The sequence below is a fragment of the Amblyomma americanum genome, chromosome 6 (assembly GCF_052857255.1).
Source record: "Amblyomma americanum isolate KBUSLIRL-KWMA chromosome 6, ASM5285725v1, whole genome shotgun sequence".
Classification (NCBI taxonomy): Eukaryota; Metazoa; Arthropoda; class Arachnida; order Ixodida; family Ixodidae; genus Amblyomma; species Amblyomma americanum.
In genome coordinates this window covers 170,701,206-170,723,969 of record NC_135502.1, presented here as the reverse complement: position 1 = coordinate 170,723,969, position 22,764 = coordinate 170,701,206, and positions in this window count along the sequence as shown.

Sequence of the window (22,764 nt, the reverse complement as noted above, 5' to 3'; positions counted from 1 at the left end):
GCAATCAGGTTATAGACGAGTATTATGTGAAAATACTGAAAGACATCTATAACGACTGCACAGCTACTATAGTGGTCCATAAAGTTAGCAATAAAATTTCAGTAAGGAAGCGTATCAGGCAGGGCGACACGATCTCGCGAATGCTATTCTTTGTTAGCGTCATCGCTAACCTGACTACGCCTACTGCAGGGCAAACGCCTCTCCAATGTCTCTCCGATTAACCCTGCCCTCTGCCAGCTGCATCCACCGCATCTCCGCCAACTCCTTAATATCATACACCCACTTAACTTTCTGCCGCCCCCTACGGCGCTTCCTTTCTTTTGGAATCCAGTCCATTACTCTTAAGGGCCATCAGTTCTTTTGCCTTCGCAATACGTGCCCTGTGTAAGCCCATTTCTTCCGCTTGATTTCGACAAGGATATCATTAACCAGTGTTTTAGTAATCAATGGGCAACGATGGCATAGAGGTAGAGCGTCCGCCTCGCTTGCAAGAGGACCGGGACTCGAATCCCTGGGCCGCAAAATTCTCCGCCGGGTTTGAAAAAAAAAAAAACTCCGTGTTTCGATGGAATTGCATAAGCAGGCCTGGGGTACGGCCTGATCTCGGTGACCAGAACCGACAACGCACTCCCTCACCTGAACAGGATTTGGCCACCTAGGTGTAGTACTTGGCTTCAATATTCTATGAACAAACCAATTAACCCTCGACCCTGAGTCCCCAGCGGCTGCGGAGCAACTGACCACGGCGGCGGTCAGACCTGTGACGCAGCGGAGAGTGCTAAGAATCTCTGCCTCCGGACAGGCTGCCATTGGAATCTGAACCTGACAACGATTACCGCTAGAACTTAATCTAGTGAGGCTAGCCTAGTATTGCTGATCGAGGAGCTATCGGGCATTAAATGGGATGTCATAGTGCTTAGTGAAGTTCGAAAGACAGGCGAGGCGTATAGGGCACTAAAGGACGGGCACATACTGTCCTATCGCGGCTTAGCAAATAGACGGGAACTAGGTGTGGGATTCCTCATTAATCGTTATGTAGCTGGCAACGTAGAGGACCTCTATAGTATTAACGAAAGGGTGGCAGCTATCGTAATTAGGCTTATTAAGAGGTGCAAGCTGAAGATGACCGGTGCAGGCCTACGCGCATACATTCTGTCATGATGTCCAGACCGTTGAAAGCTTCTACGAAGACTTTGAATTGGCAATGAGCAAAGTAAAACACGGACACAGGAACAGCTCCTTTGACAAGGCGCTAAAACCTTTCCCCTTTACAATGCAGGCATGGCTTGTGTACCACGTGCCTTGGATATTGACCGCCTCCTGCGATGCGATAGCCCTTGCTTCGTCAACCCTGGCTTCGGATCTCGCTTGCGCCTGCGCAAGTGATGGGATGCTTCCTTCGCCCCCTGCCTTCATTCCCCTGCTGTCTGCGGCTGGACTGATGGAACTCACCTTCAGGCAACCTCCGGACCGACACCGGCACCATTCGCAATGAAGTATTTAAGAAGCCAGCTCAGCCCCTACCGCTTCAGTGGACACGGGAACAGCTCTTTCGACCAGATGCTCAAACGTTTCCCCTCTACAATGCAGGTGGGTACAAATCTTCCTTTCTATGCGAGGAGTAATGACGTATGCTTGGTGGTGTTCCCGTGTCCACTGGTATTTAACGAAGTTTTTTGCGGATGTTTTTCTATTGCCCTCTTGTTGTTTTGCGCCGATGACATTGAGAGCAACCCCGGGGCCCCAACCCTGCGCTCTGATTCGCTTTTTGACATCGAGACTTTGCCCTCTGATTCCGCGGATCAAATAAACGTTATTTTTATGTTGCTTAAAGGTGTTCATAGACGATCTGCGCAAAGTTCTAAACCTCAGACAGAACATGTAGCCGATGTTAAAGCTATTAAAACGAAAGAAACGAACATCAAAACCAAAATCGCGGCTATACAGAATCGTGTAGGCGTACTAGAAAAAAATCACAAAAAGACAAAAAAAGTCAACCATGAAGTTTCCAGCATACAAACCCAAACTGAAGAACTTTCTAAGATAGTCAGAACTTTGCAAACACGAATAGACGATCATGACGACAGGTCTTGACGCAAAAACTTAATATTCTACAGTATTCCAGATTCTGATGAGACATATGGCAAGAGACAGAAGAGAAACTAACTTCTGTTCTTAACCAATGTGTAACCGATCCCCTTCTTCCTGATCCATTCGAACGCGTGCATCGCTTGGGAGTTTTCAGGCCGAAGAAATGTCGCCCCGTCAAAGGTGAATTTTTAAATTGGAATAAAAAAGATGCGATTCACGCTACTCGTAACACTCTGAAGTACACTAAAATCGCCCTTAGTGAAGACTTTCCAACTGCAACAAGAGTCTCTCGTAAAAAGCTTCTTGAATTGACTAAATGCCAAACTGGTGCCCCAAAACAAAAATTGCGCTACAACAAGTCGCCTATTAGTGACAGCTGCTACATGAATGACTCGGCCACGGACGCTATCGTGAACATTCCGACAAGCAGGGCAGGCTCTGGTTCCCCCACAGCCGACTGCGAACCCAGCACATCCTAGGCACACGTGAGGGGTAGTAGACGGGCATCTAAAACCTTTGTATCAGCTCTTTTGACTAACACGAGAAATGTTTAAGAAATGTAACTCGTTATCATTAGCAATCGACACGTGTTCTGCAAAAATTATTACTCTAAAAGTAACCTGGTCGACCGCGCATGTCCGAGATTCTTAAATCTTTCTTAATGCTCATCCTATTGAATTATTTCCTGTGACCATAGAACACGCAGAGACGGAGGCGTGATGCTGGCGATTTCAAACGATATCACTTCATCATGTATCCATGTTCAGAGTGATTTACAAATGGTATGGGCAGCAATAACACTTAATCACCAAAAAAGTAGGGGTGAATATGAAGAAATAATGACTTCAAATATCGAATCGAATATCGAATATCTGTGCAGTACAAAAAAAATTTCAGAAAATGATAAACAAACAGATGCTGTTGCCCTGATTTTTTTCAAAATAGTGTGTGGTCTTTGGAACTAAAATAAACAAAACTGGACTTCCTCAGTACCATATAAAAACATGATGTGCCCCGAAATGTATACTCCTTGACTAGACAGCATAAGAGTATCCAAACTATAATGATGCCATGCAAAACAAGACTGGCAACAAAAATTTTATGATGACCAGTAAAACCTCATTCATTCCGACTTCAAGGGACCGGAAAAAATGCCCGGTGCATCCGAAGGCATCGGTTTATAAAATTGCCCCCCCCCCCTCCCGAAAAAAAAATCCTGCCGAAAATGCGAAGATGCAGTAAGGCCTTGTGAGGCGGCTCCTTCGCGCTAACTCCTTTGAGCCCGTGACGAGCCGCCCATTTTGGAGTGCTGGAAGAACAACCCAAATGCAAGCAAGGAGCAGGGGAACACACACTAGCGTCGGAACATCGAGATGGTTTCTGAAAAGGAAAAAGAAATTGCCTGCGATGCACCAGACAGCGTCCGAAAGCCGCGCGGAGCTGGGATTGGACTGCGGGCAAATGCGCGTCCCGACAGGTGCAGTTGCCGCGGGGCAGCGGCGAAGCTCAGAAACCGAAACTACGCGGCCAGGCTATTTTTTTTACCTAGCGACAGGGGCCTTCCGATCGTTGTCACGCCTGCCATTGCGCCCACTAAAGAGGTGCGCGGGTCACTATGTACTATGCAATAAGCGATATTTTTACAGGTTTGCTAGCCCTATTTTGACAACTCTACGCGCCTCTTCAGGAGGCTCCCGCGAGATTGCGCAAGTAGGCTTTCTCGCATAGCGTAGTTTACAAAACGGGCAGCGGAGGCCACGCTCGGAGATTTATGAAGGCGACAGGAGGCATTCTTCGGATGTGGGCATTAAATATGTGACGCATTACGGAAGCATTAAAAAAAACCGCGATTTCGCGTTGCGATTGTTCCAAGCGGGTCGTCGACCATCTTGTTCGTAGCACGTGTGATATGCGAGGATGCCCACTTACGGAACTTCGCACGCGGTCAAGCTTAGCGGCGTCGGAATGCGATCGGTCCGCGTGATAAATGACGAAGAAGGAAGAGAATAGAACCTCTATTTTTTTCTGGAAATTTTTAACTTGATCATCGGATAATTTACCCGCCGCGGTGGCTCAGTGGTTAGGGCGCTCGACTACTGATCCGGAGTTCCCAGGTTCGAACCCGACCGCGGCGGCTGCGTTTTTATGGAGGAAAAACGCTAAGGCGCCCGTGTGCTGTGCGATGTCAGTGCACGTTAAAGATCCCCAGGTGGTCGAAATTATCCCGGAGCACTGCACTACGGCACCTCTTTCTTCCTTTCTTCTTTCACTCCCTCCTTTACCCTTCCCTTACGGCGCGGTTCAGGTGTCCAACGATATATGAGACAGATACTGCGCCATTTCCTTTCCCCCCAAAACCAATTATAATTATATATAATTTGTCCAGATATTTTGGTTTTGTCACGGTCGAATTTATGAAAGTCTGCGCATTATACGATAACTGGCGAGTATTCGGGAATATTCGAGTATTCGGATATTCTCGAATATCAATTTCTCAAATACGAATACGCTTCCAATATCAAAACAGATTGGATTCGTATTCGAAATTTCGAATATTCGCGCACCCCTACCAAAAAGCTCTAATAGGAGTTTGCTAACGCCCACCATCTTCCTCCTCCACCTTCTGCATTGAACTTCACGATCTCATTATTTCTTTTACTACGTGTTTTCCCGCATCTCCCATATTTCTACAAGGTGATTTTAATTTTTCCAGAATCACTTGGAGCTCCGACATTCCCGATTTGACGCCATTCTCGTCTCTAGCCAGGAAATTTTTGGATGTATGCTCAGTTTTCTCATTACAGCAGATGTGCACGCAATCAATAAGACTAACAGCTAATGTTGCCAATAAACCAGATTTAATCCTAACTATTAGACCCGCAATAATTCCGCATTTAACTTACCTGCCTAGACTTAGCAATCATGCTCTCCTTAACTTTTCCATAAAGTTAACTTGTCCTGAATCTAACAACAAGGTAACAGTGATATGCGATTATAAGCGAACCACTTTTTGGGCAATAAACACTGAACCCTCGTATAGTGACGTTTTTCTTTTTGGCTTCGATAATCCTAGTGTTCAAACTAACTTAGTAATGTTTTCGGCCAAAGTAAACCAGCTCACTGAACGTTTCATTCCTCAACGCACCATCATCAACCAGACTACTGTTCCCTGGTATAGCGATCATATCAAGCGTTTATCTAAGAAAAAGAAGCAGACTTTATCGCATCGCTAAGCTTTCCCCTACTAGAGAACGTTGCGCTTCGTACTCGAGGCATAAGTGCAGGCAGCTAAAGACGAAAAGAAACACTTTCGCTCACAGATTTTTCCGTCTAAGCTCACAGCAAATATTAGAAAATTTTGGCGCGTGATTAATCCCACCACTGATGAAAATATCGTCCTAACCGACTACTCTGTTGACCCTGTTGCTTCAGACCTTGTTGCCACCATTCTTAATCATTCATTTGCTGAGAACTTTTCTTTCATATCTGCACACATACCTAGAACTCATAATCACTCATATGCAACTATGTCGCCAATATTATTTGATACTTCTGGTGTCATTAAACTTATTGATAACCTCAATCTTCATTCCGTTCCAGGTTGAGTTCTTATTAATGCTAAGGTTTCGAAAAACACTTCAGCCTATGCTTCTATTGTGCTAACAAAAATTTTCCAACAATCTTATAGCCAATCTATCCTACCAAAAGAATGGAAACTTGGGAAGGTAATTCCAGATTCCAGTTGCCAATATCCCGCAAAATACAAGTGTACAACAGCTGTATCTTACCGGTACTGACCGACGGGGCAAAAACGTGGAGGCTAACGAAAAGGGTTCAGCTTAACTTAAGGACAACACAGCGATTGAAATTGAAAGAAAAATGGTAAATATAACGTTAAGAGACCTGAAGAGGGCAGAGTGGGAGAGGGAACAAACGCCGGTTAACGACATCCTAGCCGAAATCAAGAGGAAGAAATGGGTTTAAGCAGGGCACGTAATGCGAAGGCAAGATAACCGATGGTCCTTAAGAGTAACGGAGGGGATTCCAAGAGAAGGCAAGCGTAGCAGGGGGATACAGAACGTTAGGTGGGCGGATGAGATTAGGAAGTTTGCCGGCATAGGGTGGGCGCAGCTGGCAAAGGACAGGGTTAATTGCAGAGACATGGAAGAAGCCTTTGCCCTGCAGTGCGTGTAATCAAGATGATGATGCTGATGATTCCAGTCGGCAAATCGGGTAGCAGAACATCTCCCCTCAACTATCGTCTCATCTCTCTAACACGCACATGTTGCAAAATGTTTGAGCATATTGTCGCCGACAAACGTAGGGCGACACAAAAGGGGGCTTTTAATCCGAAGGCTAAGAAGACCAGCAGCGCGCGTGCGAGCGGGAACGTCGTCGTCTCTGCGTCACCACGAGCCCAGCCTCGCCGTTCGGCCGCATGGCAACGCTCGCGGAATGTGAGCAGTGTGGCATTGCCCCCCCCCCCCCTTTCAAGAGGCATCGCCTCGATGCCTCCGGCAAGGGGGAAAAACAGAATTGAGGCACCGAAAGTGCGAAGGTGCACATAGCGGCGGCACTGAATGTGAACTCCGACAATGTCCAACGGGCGTCATACGGTTTCATGCGGGACACGTGGACGACTTCAGACTTGGGCAGTCGAGAAGAGCGGACGACTCCTTGAGGGAACACTTCATAGTTCACCTCGCTGAGTTGACGTAGCACTTCGTAGGGGCCGAAGTAATGGCGCAGAAGCTTTTCAGAGCGCCCGCGCAAACATATAGGTCTCCATACCCAGACGTGCTCGCCGGGTTGGTAAATCACCTCCCTGTGGCGGAAGTTGTAACGGCGGGCGTCAGTTTTCTGCTGGTGTCAAATCCGTTGTCTAGCAGGGTGGCGAGCGGCTTCTGAATCACGAATGAATTGGTCAGCGCCAGTGACAGACGAAGGGGCACAATCTGGGAGCAGCATGGCGTCCAGCATGGTCAGCGCGTCCCGGCCATACACCAAACGGAAGGGAGTGAAGCGCGTCGTTTCTTGGAGGGCGGTGTTGTACGCAAACGTGACGTAAGGGAGTATTTCGTCCCAGTTGCGATAGTCAGCGTCGAGATACATAGACATCATATCTGCAATGGTCTTGTTCAGCCTCTCAGTAAGACCATTCGTTTGAGTATGGTAAGCAGTCGTTTTTCTATAACTGGTGCCACTGAGACGCAGGACCTCATGTGTAAGAGCCGAGGTAAACGCGTTTGCCCGGTCAGTTAATACAACCGCGGGGGCGCCGTGGCGAAGCACAATGTGGCGAACAAAGAGCTGCGCAATTTCAACCGTGGTGCCACGGGGAAGAGCCTTTCACAGTAGCAGCTGAGGTAGTCCATGGCAAAAACAATATACCGGTTACCCATGGAGCACACTGCGAATGAGCCCAGTAAGTCCATGCAGACTTGCTGAAACGGGATTTGCGATGGATCAATTGGCTTCAGAAGGCCGGCCGGTTTTGTCGGCGGTATCTTCCGTCGTTGACACTCACGACAGGTTCTAACGTAGCGTTGGACGACCGCAGGAAGCCGAGGCCAGTAGTACCTGTGGCGGAGGCGTCCAAATGTTCTGGAAAAACCAAGGTGGCCAGAAGAAAGGTCGTCGTGACATGCAGCGAGAACTTCCTGACGAATCGCGGTTGGGACAACGAGGAGATACGCAGTTTCGGTCGGGCCGTAGTATTTCTTGTAGAGGACTCCATCTATTAAACAAAACGACCTAAGTCAGCGAGAGAAGAGTCTGGGCGGAGGCAGAGCGGTTCCTTCGAGGTACTCGATTAGAGGAAGCAGTTCGCAGTCGGCCCTCTAGTGGCGGACAAGGTCGGATGTGGTGACAACGCCGAGGAAAGCATAATCGTCGTCGGGCTCATCTGGTGGACACGGAGGAGGAGCTCGGGAGAGACAGTCTGCATCGCTATGTTTCTGACCCGACTTATACACGATAGTGACGTCGAACTCTTGCACCCGAAGGCTCCACCGTGCAAAGCGCCCTGATGGATCATTGAGGTTCGCAAGCCAACACAAGGAGTGATGATCGCTGATGACTCAAGATGGTCGGCCGTACAGGTAGGGAAGAAATTTGGTGATTGCCCACACAAAAGCATGACGCTCCTTTTCCGTGGTGGAATAATTCATTTCGGCACGGGACAAAGTGCGACTTGCGTATGCGAGCACGCGTTCCACACCGTCTTGCCACTGCACAAGCACCGCACCGAGGCCAACATTGCTTGCATCTGTGTGCAGTTCCGTGGCCGCTTTCTCATCGAAGTGGCCAAGGATAGGCGTAGATTGGAGGCAGGCCTTAAGTTTTCTGAAAGCTGTTTCCTGATCCTGGCCCCAGAAGAAGGGTTCGGAGTCTTTTGTCAGGCGAGTCAGCGGCTCTGCGAGCTTGGAGAAGTTTTCAACGAACCTCTGATAATAGGCGCAAAGCCCCAGAAAAGGCCGCAAGCTTCGTTTATCTGTTAGCTAGGGAAATGCAGCAACGGCGGCCGTCTTTTCTGGACCAGGAATAATGCCCAGAGCGCTCACACTATTACCAAGAATCTTAAGCTCCCTAAATGCGAAGTGGCACTTTTCAGGCTTCAGAGACAGACCTGCGGAACGAATGGTCTTGAAAACAACACGCAAACGTTTCAGGTGCTCCTCTAACGTGTCGGAGAAAATCACGACGTTGTCGAGATACACAAGGCAGGACTGCCATTTCAGGTCAGTTAGTACAGTGTCCGTCATACGTTGTAACGTTGCAGCGGCTGAACACAAGCCGAAAGGAAGCGCCTTGAATTCGTACAATCCGTCAGAAGTAACGAAGGCGGTCTTTTCTCGGTCACGTTCATCGACCTCGATTTTCCAATAACCGCTACGCAGGTCGAGTGACGAAAGGTAGGTAGCATGGCGGAGGCGATCTAATGAGTCATCAATGCGCGGCAGTGGATATACATCATTTTTGGTAACGTTGTTGAGACGTCGATTATTCACGCAGAACCGTAGTCTGCCATCTTTCTTTGCGACGAAAACAACAGGTGATGCCCAGGGACTCGTCTATGGTTGTATGACGTCGTCGCGGATCATTTCGGCAACTTGGCGACGGATGGCATCACGTTCTTTCGACGAAACACGATGAAGACGCTGACATAGTGGTCTGTGGTCACTATCGACGATAATGCGGTGCTTAGTTATTGGCGTCTGAAGAACCTTAGAGGTTGACGCAAAACAGTCACGGAAAGAGTCAATAGGGCTTTCCACGCGGCGTTTCTGATTGGTCAGAAGGTCAGGGTTCACGTCCATCATAATGGCTGGCGCCGTGTCCTGTTCCGCTGTTCCGGGGTCCGTTGTGGATAAGGCACATTGGACGGCATGCGCGCCAAGTTCTTCAAAATGGGCAATCACTGTGTTTTTCGTCAAATGTTGGGGTTCGCTACTAAAGTTCGTCACTAAGAGCTCGGTACGCGCGTGAACAAGGTCGACAAGGGCGCGAGCAACGCAAACTTGCCGAGACAGCAGCACCGACATGTTCGCTTCGGCAATGCCCCGAGTACCGCAGCTGGTATCACACTTGACTGTGACAAACTTGCTTGCTCTCGGCGGTATCGTTGCGTGGTCGTCAGAGATGCGTAGTGCTGCTCTGTGCGGCTCGGGGTCTGTAGCAACGGCTCGCTGTGTCGAAAACGATACCAATTGCTCATGCAGGTTGACGACTGCGCCATGCTCTTTAAGGAAGTCCATGCCGAGAATCAGTTCTTTTGAAAACTCTCGTAGCACGGCGAAGGAGCCAATGAAAGTTGCACCTCGGATCTTATTACGGCAGCTGCGGACGCCAAACGGCGTCACCACATGGCAACCAGCTGTGCGTATCTGCGGCCCATGCCAAGGTGTTAGAACCTTTCTGAGGGTCGTGGTTAGGTGGCTGCTCATGACCGAAAAGTCGGCTCCGGTATCCACGAGTGCTGACACGTCATAGCCATCGGCGGCAACAAGAATTTCGGCGGCGGAAACAATTCTTTGACAACTCGTCGGTGAGGTATTTGGGGCCGTCGTCGATGGGGTCGTCGGTGAGGTCATCGGTGTGGTCGTCGACGCCGTCGTCGGTGGGGTCGGCGGTGGCATCGTCGTTGCGGTCGGCGGTGAGATCATCTTTGAGGTCGGCGGCTGGGGTCGTGGGATTTCGAGGTCGTCGCATACAACCGTCGGATGGACGCTGTTCACTCTCTGCGGCAGCGGCGGTCTTACCCCCGGAGGCCGCCGTCTTCAGTTTTCCCGGCGGGGGGACGTGCGTCTGAATTGGCCAGCGAATGATGCGTGACTGGGAACCCGTCTTGCAGACGGCGACCTAGACTGACGTCGTGGAGGCGGTGAGGGCAGCACATGAGCGCTCGCAGAATGTGAGCAGTGTGGCAATATAATATTTACAAATATTGTTAATTTTCTTGAATCAAACGTTTTCTTCTGATTGGGACAACACGGTTTTCGAAAATTTTTCTCATGCCAAACAAAACTAATATGTTTTACACATGACTAAAACCGCATCTTTTACCAATCATCACCAGCTGACTGTATATATAGATTTTAATAGCGGTTTCTGCTGAAATGCTGAAATCTGAATCTGCTGAAATGGATGGAGTGTTTTCTCCTTAATCGATCACAGTTTGTTAGCGCTAATGGTCTTAATTCCGGTTTTACTGAAGTGCATTCAGGCGTTCCTCAAGACTCAGTCATTGGGCCTCATTTGTTCTTAATTAACATTAATTAACTTCCCTCTCTCGTTAACTGTCATATCCTCCTTTTTGCGGATGACTGCGCTACTTTTAGAGAAAGGCTAAGTAGAAACTTCAGTCTGACTTTACCACTCTAGCTAATTGGTGCATGAAATGGTCAATGCGACTAAATATTAACAAATGCAGTCATGCGTGTTTCAAAAAAATCTATCGCCTCGCTTTCGTATTACATTGATAACATTTTTTTACAGTCTGTAACTTCATATAAATACACTCAACTGATAACCTAAGCTGCTCTTTTCTTATTGCTATGTAAAACACTACCACACTAAATAAACTTTTGCTTTAAAAAACACTAATTCGCTCCAAACTGGAGTATGCAACTTCAGTCTGGGATCCTACTTATAACAGTCATATTACTGCTCTTCGGATGGGTCAAAATAACTGTGCGTCTCATTCTCACTAAGTACAACCGCACTGCCAGCATAACTGCAATGAAATCTAGTCTTTCTCTCTGTTTTATGTCACCTCCTCGCAAAGTGTCTCGTATCGCTTTGTTTCACAAATTGTACCAGCACCCCTTACTGCGCGGTCGCTTTATCCCACAGTCATTTTATGCGTCCCATTGTAATGATCATCCTCATAAGGTCGGTTTTGATTCTTGTAATACCAAATATTTTTCACGTTCATTCTTGCCGCGTACCTCATGCGACTGGAATCACCTTCCGGCAGATATTGCTGAGCTTAATACTTACGAGATGTTCTGGAAAGCCATAGCTAATATTGTATACTCAGGTGTTATCTTAATTTGTCTCTCTGCTGTATTTCTCCCATTTCATTAATGTTTTTCCACTCTCCCTTTGTAATGCCTCTGGCCCTAAGGGGTACGATAAATTAATATATTCACAGTACGCTGTACTGATGGGCGACTTCAATACGAAGGAGGGCAAGAAGCAGGCTAGCGACCAGACGGTAGGCGAATATGGCATAGGTTCTAGGAATAGCAGGGGAGAGCTATTAGTAGAGATTGCAGATAGAAATAATTTACGGATCATGAATACCTTCTTCCCCAAACGATAATATATGAAGCGGAGGTGGAAGAGCCACAATGGTGAGAATAAAAATCAAAATCGATTTCATCCTGTGTGCTCACCCTGGCATCGTTCAGGATGTGGACGTCCTCGGAAAGGTGCGTTGGAGCGACCACAGAATGGGAAGGTCTCGAATTAGCTCAGGCTTGAAGAGGGAACGAAAGAAGCTAGCGAAGAGGAAGTCCATTAACGAGTTACAGGTAAGAGGGAAAATAGAGAAATTCAGGATATCGCTGCAGAAGAGATATTCATCTTTAACTGGGGAAGACGATCTTAATGTTCATACAATGAACGATAATCTGGCAGCTATCATTGCGGAGCGCGCCGTACAAGTAGGTGGTAGGACAGGTGGACAGGTTATCGGCGAGCTATCTCAGGTGATGAAATTTCTTATTAAGAAACGTCAAAGCATGAAGGCATCTAACCCTACAGACAGAATAGAAATAGAAGAGCTATCGAAGGTAATAAATAGGCGCAAGGGAGCCCACATAAGGAATTTTAATACGGAAAGAATCGAGCATGCTCTAAAGAACGAAGGTCGGCTAAAAGTGGTGAAGAATAAATTAAGCGCAGGTTAAAACCAGATGTATGCGTTAAGAGACAAGGAGGGCAGTGTCATTAGCAATATGGATCAGATCGTTAAAGTAGCTTAGGAGTTCTACACAAATGTATACAGTAGCCAAGGCCATCAGAATGTTAATGATAGAGACAGTAGCGCGGAGTAAATTCGTCATCCCCTCTTAACGAAGGATGAATTTAAAAAATCCTTAGGAACAATGCAAAAGTGAAAAGCAGCTGGTAAGGATCAGGTAACTGCACATCAGGTAACTAGCCACCGTGTATGCGCAATGCCTTATGACCTCGACCGTACAAAAAAGCTTGTAGGAACGCAAACATTATCTTAATTCGTAAGAAAAGAGACGCCAAAGAGTTGAAAAATTACAGACCGATCCGCTTACTGTCTGTTGCCTACAAGGTATTTGCTAAGTTAATTGGTAATAGAGTCAGGGCGACCTTAGACTTTATTCAACCAAATGATCGGGCAGCTCTTGTAAAGGTTATTCCACAATAGATAATATTCACACTATCAATCAGGTGATAGAGATATGCGTAGATTATAACCAACCCCTATATATGGCAATCATTGATTATGAGAAAGCAGTTGACTCAGTGGAAACCTCAGCAGTCATAAAGTCATTGCAAAATCAGGGTGTAAAAATGCCTTATATCAAAATACTGGAAGATATATACATATATGTAGGAACTCTACAGCCTTCATAGTCATCCATAAAGTCAGCAATAAAATTCCTATAAAGAAGGGCCTCAGTCAACGAGACACGATCTCGCCAATGCTATTGACTGCTTGTTTACACGAGGTATTCCGAGGCCTGAACTTGGAAGAGATGGGGATAAGAGTTAATGAAGAATAGCTAGATAATCTGCGATTCGCTGATGACATTGCCTTGCTCAGTCACCCTGGAGATGAACTGCAAAGCATGATCAGTGAGTTAGACAGGCAGAGTACAACGGTGGGTTTAAAATTAACATACAGAAAACCAAATTAATGTTGAACCGTCTCGCATGGAAACAGCAGTTTACAGTTGGTATTCAGGTGCTGGAAGTGGTAATGGAACAAATCTACTTAGGGCAGAGTGACCGCTGATTGTCATCATGACAGGGAAATGACTAGAATAATAAGAATGGGGTGGTGCACATATGGCAGAGTCTCTGAGGTCATGCATGGTAATTTACCAATATCCCTCAAGAGAATAGTGCACAACAGCTGTATCTTACCGGTGCTCGCCTACGGGGCAGAAACGTGCAGGGTAACAAAAAGGTTTCAGCTTAAGTTAAGGACAACACAGCGAGCCGTGGAAAGAAAATGATGAGTGTAACGTTAAGAAAGCAGAACTGGGCATAGCGGGTGAAGGAACAAACGCATAATAATGGCATCCTAGTCGAAATCAAGAGGAAGAAATGGGCTTTTGTAGGGCATGTATTGTGAATGCAAAATAACCGCTGGTCATTAGGGGCAACGTAATGAATTCCAAGAGAAGGCAAGCGTAGCAGGAGCCGGTAGAAGGTTAGGTCGGCGGAGGAGATTAAGAAGTTTGCAGGCATAGTGTGGTTGCAGTTGGCAAAGGACAGGGTTAATTGGAGAGACATGAGGAGGTCTTTGCCTGCAGTTAGTGCAGTCAGGCTGATGATGATGATCATTATGAAGATGATAACTAATCAACCAATCTGCGCTCTTTCGGAATCTTAATGTTACCTCTACCATTTTTCTTTCCTAGCTCGCTGCGCGGTCCTTAAGTTGAACTTTTTGTCAGCCTCCACGGTTCTGCCCTATAGGTGAGTATATGCTTTCCTCTTGAGGGATATTGGTAAACTGACGTTCATGATCTTAGAGAGCCTGCCAAATGCCACCCAATCTTATTCGTCTAGTTATTTTGTTCTCGTGATTCGGGTCTGCAGTCACTATCTGCCTTAAGTAGATGTATTCCCTCACCACTCCCAACCCCTCGCTACAAATTGTAAACTGCTCTTTTTTTTTCCGAGACTGTTGATTATTGCTTTGGTGTTCTGCATATTAGTTTTTTATACCCACAGTCCTGCTCTGCCTGTCTTACTCATTGATGATGTTTTGCAGTTCGTCTTCCTAGTTACTTAGCAAGGCAATGTTATCACGAATTGCAGATGAGATAGGTAATCTCTAGTAGCTCTTATCCCCAAGTGTTCCAAAATCCAGGCCTCTGAATGCCTTCTCTAAGCAGTGGTGAATAGCATTGGCGGTATGGCGTTTCACAGCCTGACACCGTTCTTTATTGGTTTGGTTTATGAGCGTTTAAAGTCCCAAAGCTACTGAGGCCATGAGGGACGCCTTAGTGAACGGCTCCTGAATTCTTGACCACTTACGGTTCTTCAACATGCACTCACATCGCACAGTACGCGCGACTCTAGAATTTCGCTTGCATCATAATTCGACTGCCGCAGCCGGGATCGAACTCGCGTCTTTCAGGTGAGCAACCCCGCACCATTAACCAATGAGCCACCACTGCACCCATTTATTATTGGAATTTTTTTGCTGACTTCGTGGGCGACTATGGTAGCTGTGGACCCGCTATGGGTATCTTCCAGTATTTTTACATAAGGATCTTCAACGCCCTGATTACGCAACGCCTGCATGACTGCTGAGGTTTGAACTGAGCCAAATGCTTTCTCGTAATGTATAAAGGCTTTATATAGGAGTTGGTCATGCTATGCGCCTTTCTCTATTACCTGCCTGATTATACGAATATGGCCTGCTGTCATGTACTCTTTACAAGAAGAGCCTGCCTAATGATTTGATTGATTGCCGTGCAAGGTTGCCCTGACTCTATTAGCGACTACCTGAGTAAATACCTTCTAGACAACGGACAGTAAGCTGATGGGTGAGTAACTTTACAAGTCCGTGACGTCTCCTTTCTTATAGATTAAGATGATGTTAGCGTAATTCCATGCATGATGCTCGCGCTCTTCGAATATTCTTGACCTCTTGAGGTCATAAGGTGTTGCGTATAACGGGTGCCTAGGATTTCTAGCCCAATTTCCTCTCAGACCTTCAAGAGATATGCTGATATTTGAACGCCACCAGCTGCTTTTCCCATTTTTATTGCTCCTAACGCTTTCCTTACTTCCTCTTTGGTTTCTCTCAGTGCTGTGCGCTACTGCTTCTTTCAATAACGGCTTTGGGGGAAAAGAAATGGCGCAGTATCTGTCTCGTATATCGTTGGACACCTGAACCGTGCCGTAAGGGAAGGGGAAAGGAGGGAGTGAAAGAAGAAAGGAAGAAAGAGGTGCCGTAGTGGAGGGCTACGGGATAATTTCGACCACCTGGGGATCTTTAACGTGCACTGACCTCGCGCAGCACACGGGCGCCTTAGCGTTTTTCCTCTATAAAAACACAGCCACCGCGGTTGGGTTCGAACCCTCAGTATAGATTTTTGTAGAAGTCTTCTTCGACTTTAACTACCTTATCCATATTGCTAGTGACATTGCGCCCTTTTTGTCTTAACGCATACATTTGGTTTTTGCCTATGCCTAGCTTTCTCTTCACCGCTTTTAGGCTACCTCTGTTCTTTAGAGAATGAGCGATTGTCTCGCATTAAACTTCCTTATGTTGGCAACACCCCTTTGCGCTTATTTATTAACTTGGATAGCTCTGCTACTTTTTCTGCCTGTAGGGCTAGACGCCCTCATGCTTTGGCGTTTCTTATTCAGATATTTCATCTCCTGAGGTAGCTTCCCAATATCCTCTCGGACCAGCCTACCGCCTACTTTACCGGGCATTCCGTAATGATAGCTGTGAGATTATCGTTCATTGCTTAAACAGTAAGGTCGTCGTCCTCAACTAAAGCCGAATATCTGTTCTGCAACTGTCCTGAATTCCTCTACTTTCCCCCTAGCCTTTAACTAGTTAATAGGCTTCAGCTTCATTAGTTTGCTTCGTTTCCTCTTCAAGTCTAGGCTAATTATAGACCTTACCATCCTATGATCGCTACAACTCACCATACCGAGGACCTCTACGCCCTGCACGATGCCATGCTGAGCGCATAGTTTGATGTAGATTTCATTTTTAGTCTCAGCCCTGGTGCTCTTCCATGTCCGTTTCCTGTTTTCTTGCTTACCGAACAAGGTACTCGTATCTGTAAGTTGTTTCTCTGTGAAAACTCTACTAACAACTCCCACATGCTATTCTTAAAGCCCATGCCATAGTCGCCTACTGCCCAATCTCCAGCCTGCTTCTTCCCTACTTTGGCATTGAAGTGGCCCATCTGTACTGTGTACTGTGTTTAATACCCATTTATTATCCGCTAGTTCCTCGAACAGCACTGCTATCCAAGCTTCACTGGATATGGTTCTAGCGCTAAACTTTGCAGGTTCAGTTACCAATGGCAGCCTGTCCAGAGCCTGAGATTCATAGCAACCTCCGCTGGCTCACAGGTCAGGCTGCCACCATGGTCAGTTGCTCCGCGTACGCTGGGCCCTGAGGGCCGATGGTTACATGGTTTGTTCATAGAATGTTGTGGCTAAAAAGTGGCCAAATCATGCTCTGGTGAGAGAGTGCGTTGTCGGTTTTGGTCACCGAGATCAGGCCGCACCCTAGCCTCCTTATCCAATTCTATCGACAAGCGGAGTTTTTTTTTTTTTTTTCAAACCCTGTGGAGAATTGCACGGCACAAGAATTCGAAGGCCGGCCCTCTTGCACGCGAGGTGGATGGTTTCCGTCCGCGCCATCCCTGCTCCAGGTGCTATTCATCGCCTGTACACAGCAGGTATTCCGAGGCCTGGATGGGGAACAGTTAGAGATGAGAGTTATTGGAGAATATTTAAGTACTTTGTAATTCGCTGATGACGTTGCATTGCTAAATCATTCAAGATATTTGCTGCAAAACATAATCAAATAGAGAGGCAGAGAAATACAGTAGGTCTAAATTTTTAACACGCATAAAATCAAAGTAATATTAAACAGTCTCGATAGGTATCTGCAATTCACAATTGGTAGCGAGGTGCTGGAAGTCGTAAGGGAATACGTCTACTTATGGACAGGTATTGATGGCTGATTCGGATCATACGAGGAAATAACTAGAAGAATATGAATGGGGTGGAGCGCGTGTCTCGGGTTCTCTCAGATAATGACATCTCAGACATCTTGATCGAAGTCAAGAAGAAGAAATGGGCTTGGGTTGGGCATATAATGCGTAGGCAGGATAACTACTAAGGGTTTGTTGACTTTTACACACCAGTGTAACTGGGTCTTAATAAAGCAAAATAAAACTAAGGTTTTAGGTTCTTTGCGAGGCATGCTCAAATTTCGTTCAGCAATCCCAGCGTTCTAGCAATGCTACATTTGGCGGAATATAAATTAGGTTCTTTGCGAGGCATGCTCAAATTTCGTTCAGCAATCCCAGCATTCCAGCAATGCTACATTTTTCGGAATATAAATGTTCTTTCTATTGAAGTTTTACGTGAACGTTCACACCAAAATACTGGTGTTAGGTTGCCCTGCCGAAAGTCGTTATGTTTAATGTAGCACGCAAGGTTGACCTGGATCATACATATCCATTTCTATTTCCGTTTGTTTCGGACAACAATACATGGTGTCCGCGGGGAGAGGCTAAAGGAGACCAGGATGTCTCCTGACGAGGCCTATATATATATTGCTTTACAAGCGTGTAAACCTCTTTAGTTAGCATCAAGCCACTGATGTAGGATTCGGACCTATCAATTTTCCATAGAAAAAACGTGCAGCAAGTCATTCGAAGAAAACACTCGGGTGAACGACGTACAGTATAATATGTCGCATTATCATGAATGTTGCAAGGTGATGTGACAAAAAAAATATTATGGGAACTAGAGAGCACAGTAGCGGGACTCAGAAATTTAAAGATTGCGTTTTCATACCATGGTATTAACGGCGGAATACTGCTTATGATTCCACAAATAGTGAATAACACTTTCAGTACCAGGCTCCCTATTTTGTAATAGGGCACTTTAGCAAAGATAATATCACGCTTTATTGAATCATATGCTTTCTGAAGCTACCTTCAGTGTATAGTTGAGCATCAATGTTAGTTGTAATTATGGCGATGCTAATTTAGTAGATTTCCATGCTTAGAACCCATATTGGTTCGCAGATAGAAACGTTGGTTATTTATATAATTAATTCTTTGACAGTTACATTCTCGCCCACTTTTCAAAACAAATATAGCATTGATATTGGTGTATAATTACATCGTTTACAGCACCTTTTCTGTATTAAACAGAGACTTTTCTACCTTTATTTTATCAAGAAAAGTTCCTCCAGCAAACACCTTATTGGTTAATTCACAAAGCACAATGAATAAAAGATTCGGTACAGCCTTTACTGGTCTCGCAGGGATCCTGTGAAAGCCAAACTACGGGCAATTTTTATGCCACTGGTTTACAGGTGATTTCCTTAGAAGTAACAGGCTTTGGAAACAGCACATTTTGAACATTGGCTTGTATATGTAGTATATTCTAGAGGCACTGGTTTGTCCCTTGCTCTAAAGTCAAGTAAATGCTCATTGAATTCTTCGCCAAAGCTTTCGTCGCTCAAATCCAGCGCATCTATCTGAATTTCGTTTGGTTCACCACTCACAGACTGCCTTGTCGGTTCTTTATTGTAGGCCCTTTTTTATATGTTTTAAAGTATACAATCGCAAATTTTTCGCCGTAGTAGCGGTTTCGCGACATGTTCAAATAGGCTCCCACCTTAATGAGGAATTGTTAACGTTTAAGTAGATTCAGTAGCCCTAATATGTTGTCGGAGCTAAGGCGAGGAAGAACTAGCTCCGACGGCGTTTTGGTTCGAACTGTTTACTATTTGCGCTGCTCGAGCTGCGGGGGCCTTGCGTAACTTCCTCTTTCTTGTCCGGCGCGCGTGCCATGGCCTGCGAGCCGAGCGCGACGGGAGGGGTGCTACAGAGATCCTCCCCGTAGAGCGAAACCACAGGATTCGTCCAGCGGATGTGCTTGGGGGAAGCTCGGCACAATGGTGGCACAGTCGAAGCGAGAGTGAGTGTAGGCCCGACGGCCAGAGGAGGGGCGAGAGAGGCTGGTTTGAGTCGGTCAGCAGCGACAACGTCTTCACAGCAGCCGTTGATGTTTAACGTGAAGGCCTTCTGCACACTGTGTAGGATGCAGAACGGTCCATCGTAGGCCGGCGTGATGAATGGACGGACGTGGTCACGGCGGAGGAAGGCATGGGTGCAGGAGGCCGGGTCCTGGTTGATAACCACTGACTGAGGGTGACGGGTGGCAGGGATGACAGGGGTAATGTGTCGAAATGTGTTGCGCAGGTCTCGGATGTTGCTGAAAGTGTCATGGATTAACGGAGGGGAGGAAGGTGAGAATTCCCCAGGGAGACAACACCGTAAACTAGCTCAGCAGAGGAGCTGCCGACGTCAGATTTCAAGGCTGAGCGAATGATCGAGTGCGAGGAGAAGGTGGTCGGACGGGCGTTTCCTTGGCTGATAAGTGTTAAGGGCAGCCTTCAGTGGCCGATGCAGACGTTCCACCATGCCATTGGCTGAAGGATGGTAGGCGGTCGTATGGACATGTCGGACACCCAAAATATTGGCAAGAGCAATAAACAGGGCCGATTGAAACTAGCAGCCGCAGTCGGTGGTGACGACAGACGGGCAGCCGAAGCGAGATACCCTGCCGGTCATCAAGGCCGAAGCAACGGTCTCAGCCGTAGTGTCAGCAACGGGCAACGCCTCGGGCCAGCGTGTGAAATGGTCCACGCATGTGAGCAGATAAGAAGTCCCACGTGAGAACGGGAGCGGTCTATCAATGTCTATGTGAAGCGATGGCATAGAGGTAGAACATCCGCCTCGCGTGCAAGAGGACCGGGGTTCAAATCCTGGTGCCGCGCAATTCTCCACCGGGTTAAAAAAAATAAATCCGCGTGTCGATGGAATTGCATAACCAGGCCTGGAGTGCGGCCTGATCTCGGTGACCAGAACCGACAACGCACTCTCTCACCAGAGCAGGATTTGCCCACCCTGGTGTAGTACTTGGCCACAACCTTCTATGATCAAACCAATTAACCCTCGGCCCTCAGTCCCCAGCGGCTGCGGAGCAACTGACCACGGCGGCGGTCAGACCTGTGACGCAGCGGAGGGTGCTCAGAATCTCTGGCTCCGGACAGGCCGCCATTGGAATCTGAACCTGGCAACGTTTAACGCTAGAACTTTAGCTAGTGAGGCTAGCCTAGCAGTGCTGTTTGAAGAACTAGCGGGAATTAAATGGGATGTGATAGGGCTTAGCGAAGTTAGGATGACAGGTGAGGCATATACAGTACTAAAGGACGGACACATACTGTGCTATCGCGGGTTAGAGGATAGACGAGAACTAGGTGTGGGATTCCTCATTAATAAGGATATAGCTGGCAACGTAGAGGAGTTCTACAGTATTACCGAGAGGGTAGCAGCTATAGTAATTAGGCTGAATAGGAGGTACAAGCTGAAAGTGGTGCAGGCCTACGCACCCACATCCAGCCATGATGACCAGACCGTTAAAAGTTTCTATGAGGACGTAGAATCGGCAATGAATAAAGTAAAATCGCAGTACACTGTACTGATGGGTGACTTCAATGCGAAGGTGGGCAAGAAGCAGGCCGACGACCACGCGGTAGGTGACTATGGGATAGGCTCTAGAAATAGCATGGGAGAGTTAATAGTCGAATTCGCGGATAGAAATAATTTACGGATCATGAATACCTTCTTCCGCAAGCGAGAAAACAGGACGTGGACCTGGAAGAGCCCCAATGGTGAGATTAAAAATGAAATCGACTTCATACTATGCGCTAAACCTGGCATCATTCAGGATGTGGCCGTCGTCGGAAAGGAGCGTTGTAGCGACCACAGAATGGTAAGGTCTAGAATTAGCTTAGACTTGAAGAGGGATAGGAAGAAGCGAGTGAAGAAGAAGACTATTAACGAGTTAGCCGCAAGAGGGAAAGCACAGGAGTTTAGGATAGCGCTGCAAAACAGATATTCGGCTTTAACTGAGGAAGATAATCTTGACGTTCATTCAATGCGCGATAATCTGACAACAATAATTACGGAGTGCGCAGTAGAAGTAGGCGGTAGGACAGTTCCAAAGGATACCGGGAAGCTATCTCAGATGACGAAAGATCTGATTAAGAAGCGCCAAAACATGAGGGCATGTAACCCTACCGATAGAATAGAACTAACGGAGCTATCAAAGTTAATAAATAAGCGCAAAGTAGCCGACATAAGGAAGTTTAATATGGAGAAAATCGAGCAATTTATAAAGAATGGAGGTAGCCTAAAAACCGTGAAGAGGAAACTAGGCATAGGTAAAAACCAGATGTATGCATTAAGAGACAAGCAGGGCAATGTCATTAGCAATATGGATAAGATAGTTAACGTAGCCGAAGAGTTCTACACAGACCTGTACAGTAGCCAATGTAATCGGCGTTAATGAGAAAGACACCAGTGCACAGCAATGCGTCATCCCGCCAGTAACGAAAGATGAAGTAAAGAAATCCTTAGAAGCAATGAAAAGGGGAAAAGCAGCTGGGGAGGATCAGGTAACAGCAGATCTGTAGAAGGATGGAGGGGACATCGTGCTAGAAAAACTAGCCACCCTGTATACGCAATGCCTTATGACCTCGACTGTACCAGAAGCTTGGAAGAATGCAAACATTATCTTAATTCATAAGAAGGGAGACCCCAAGGACTTGAAAATTACAGGCCGATCAGCTTACTATCCGTTGCCTACAAAGTATTTACTAAGGTAATCGCTAATAGAGTGAGGGCAACGTTAGACTTTAATCAACCAAATGATCAGGCAGGCTTTCGTAAAGGATATTCCACAATAGATCATATTCACACTATCAATCAGGTGATAGAGAAATGCGCAGAATATAATCAACCTCTATATATAGCTTTCATTGATTACGAGAAAGCATTCGACCCAGTGGAAACCTCAGCAGTCATACAGGCATTGCGTAATCAGGGGGTAGAAGAGCCTTATGTCAAAATACTGGAAGATATATATAGCAACTGCACAGCTACTATAGTCCTCCATAAAGTCAGCAATCAAATTCCAATAAGGAAGGGCGTCAGGCAAGGAGACACGATCTCGCCAATGCTGTTCACCGCATGTTTACAGGAGGTATTTCGAGGCCTGAATTGGGAACAGTTGGGAATAAGAATAAATGGAGAATACATAAATAATCTGCGATTTGCTAATGACATTGCCTTGCTGAGTCACTCAGGAGGTGAACTGCAAATCATGATC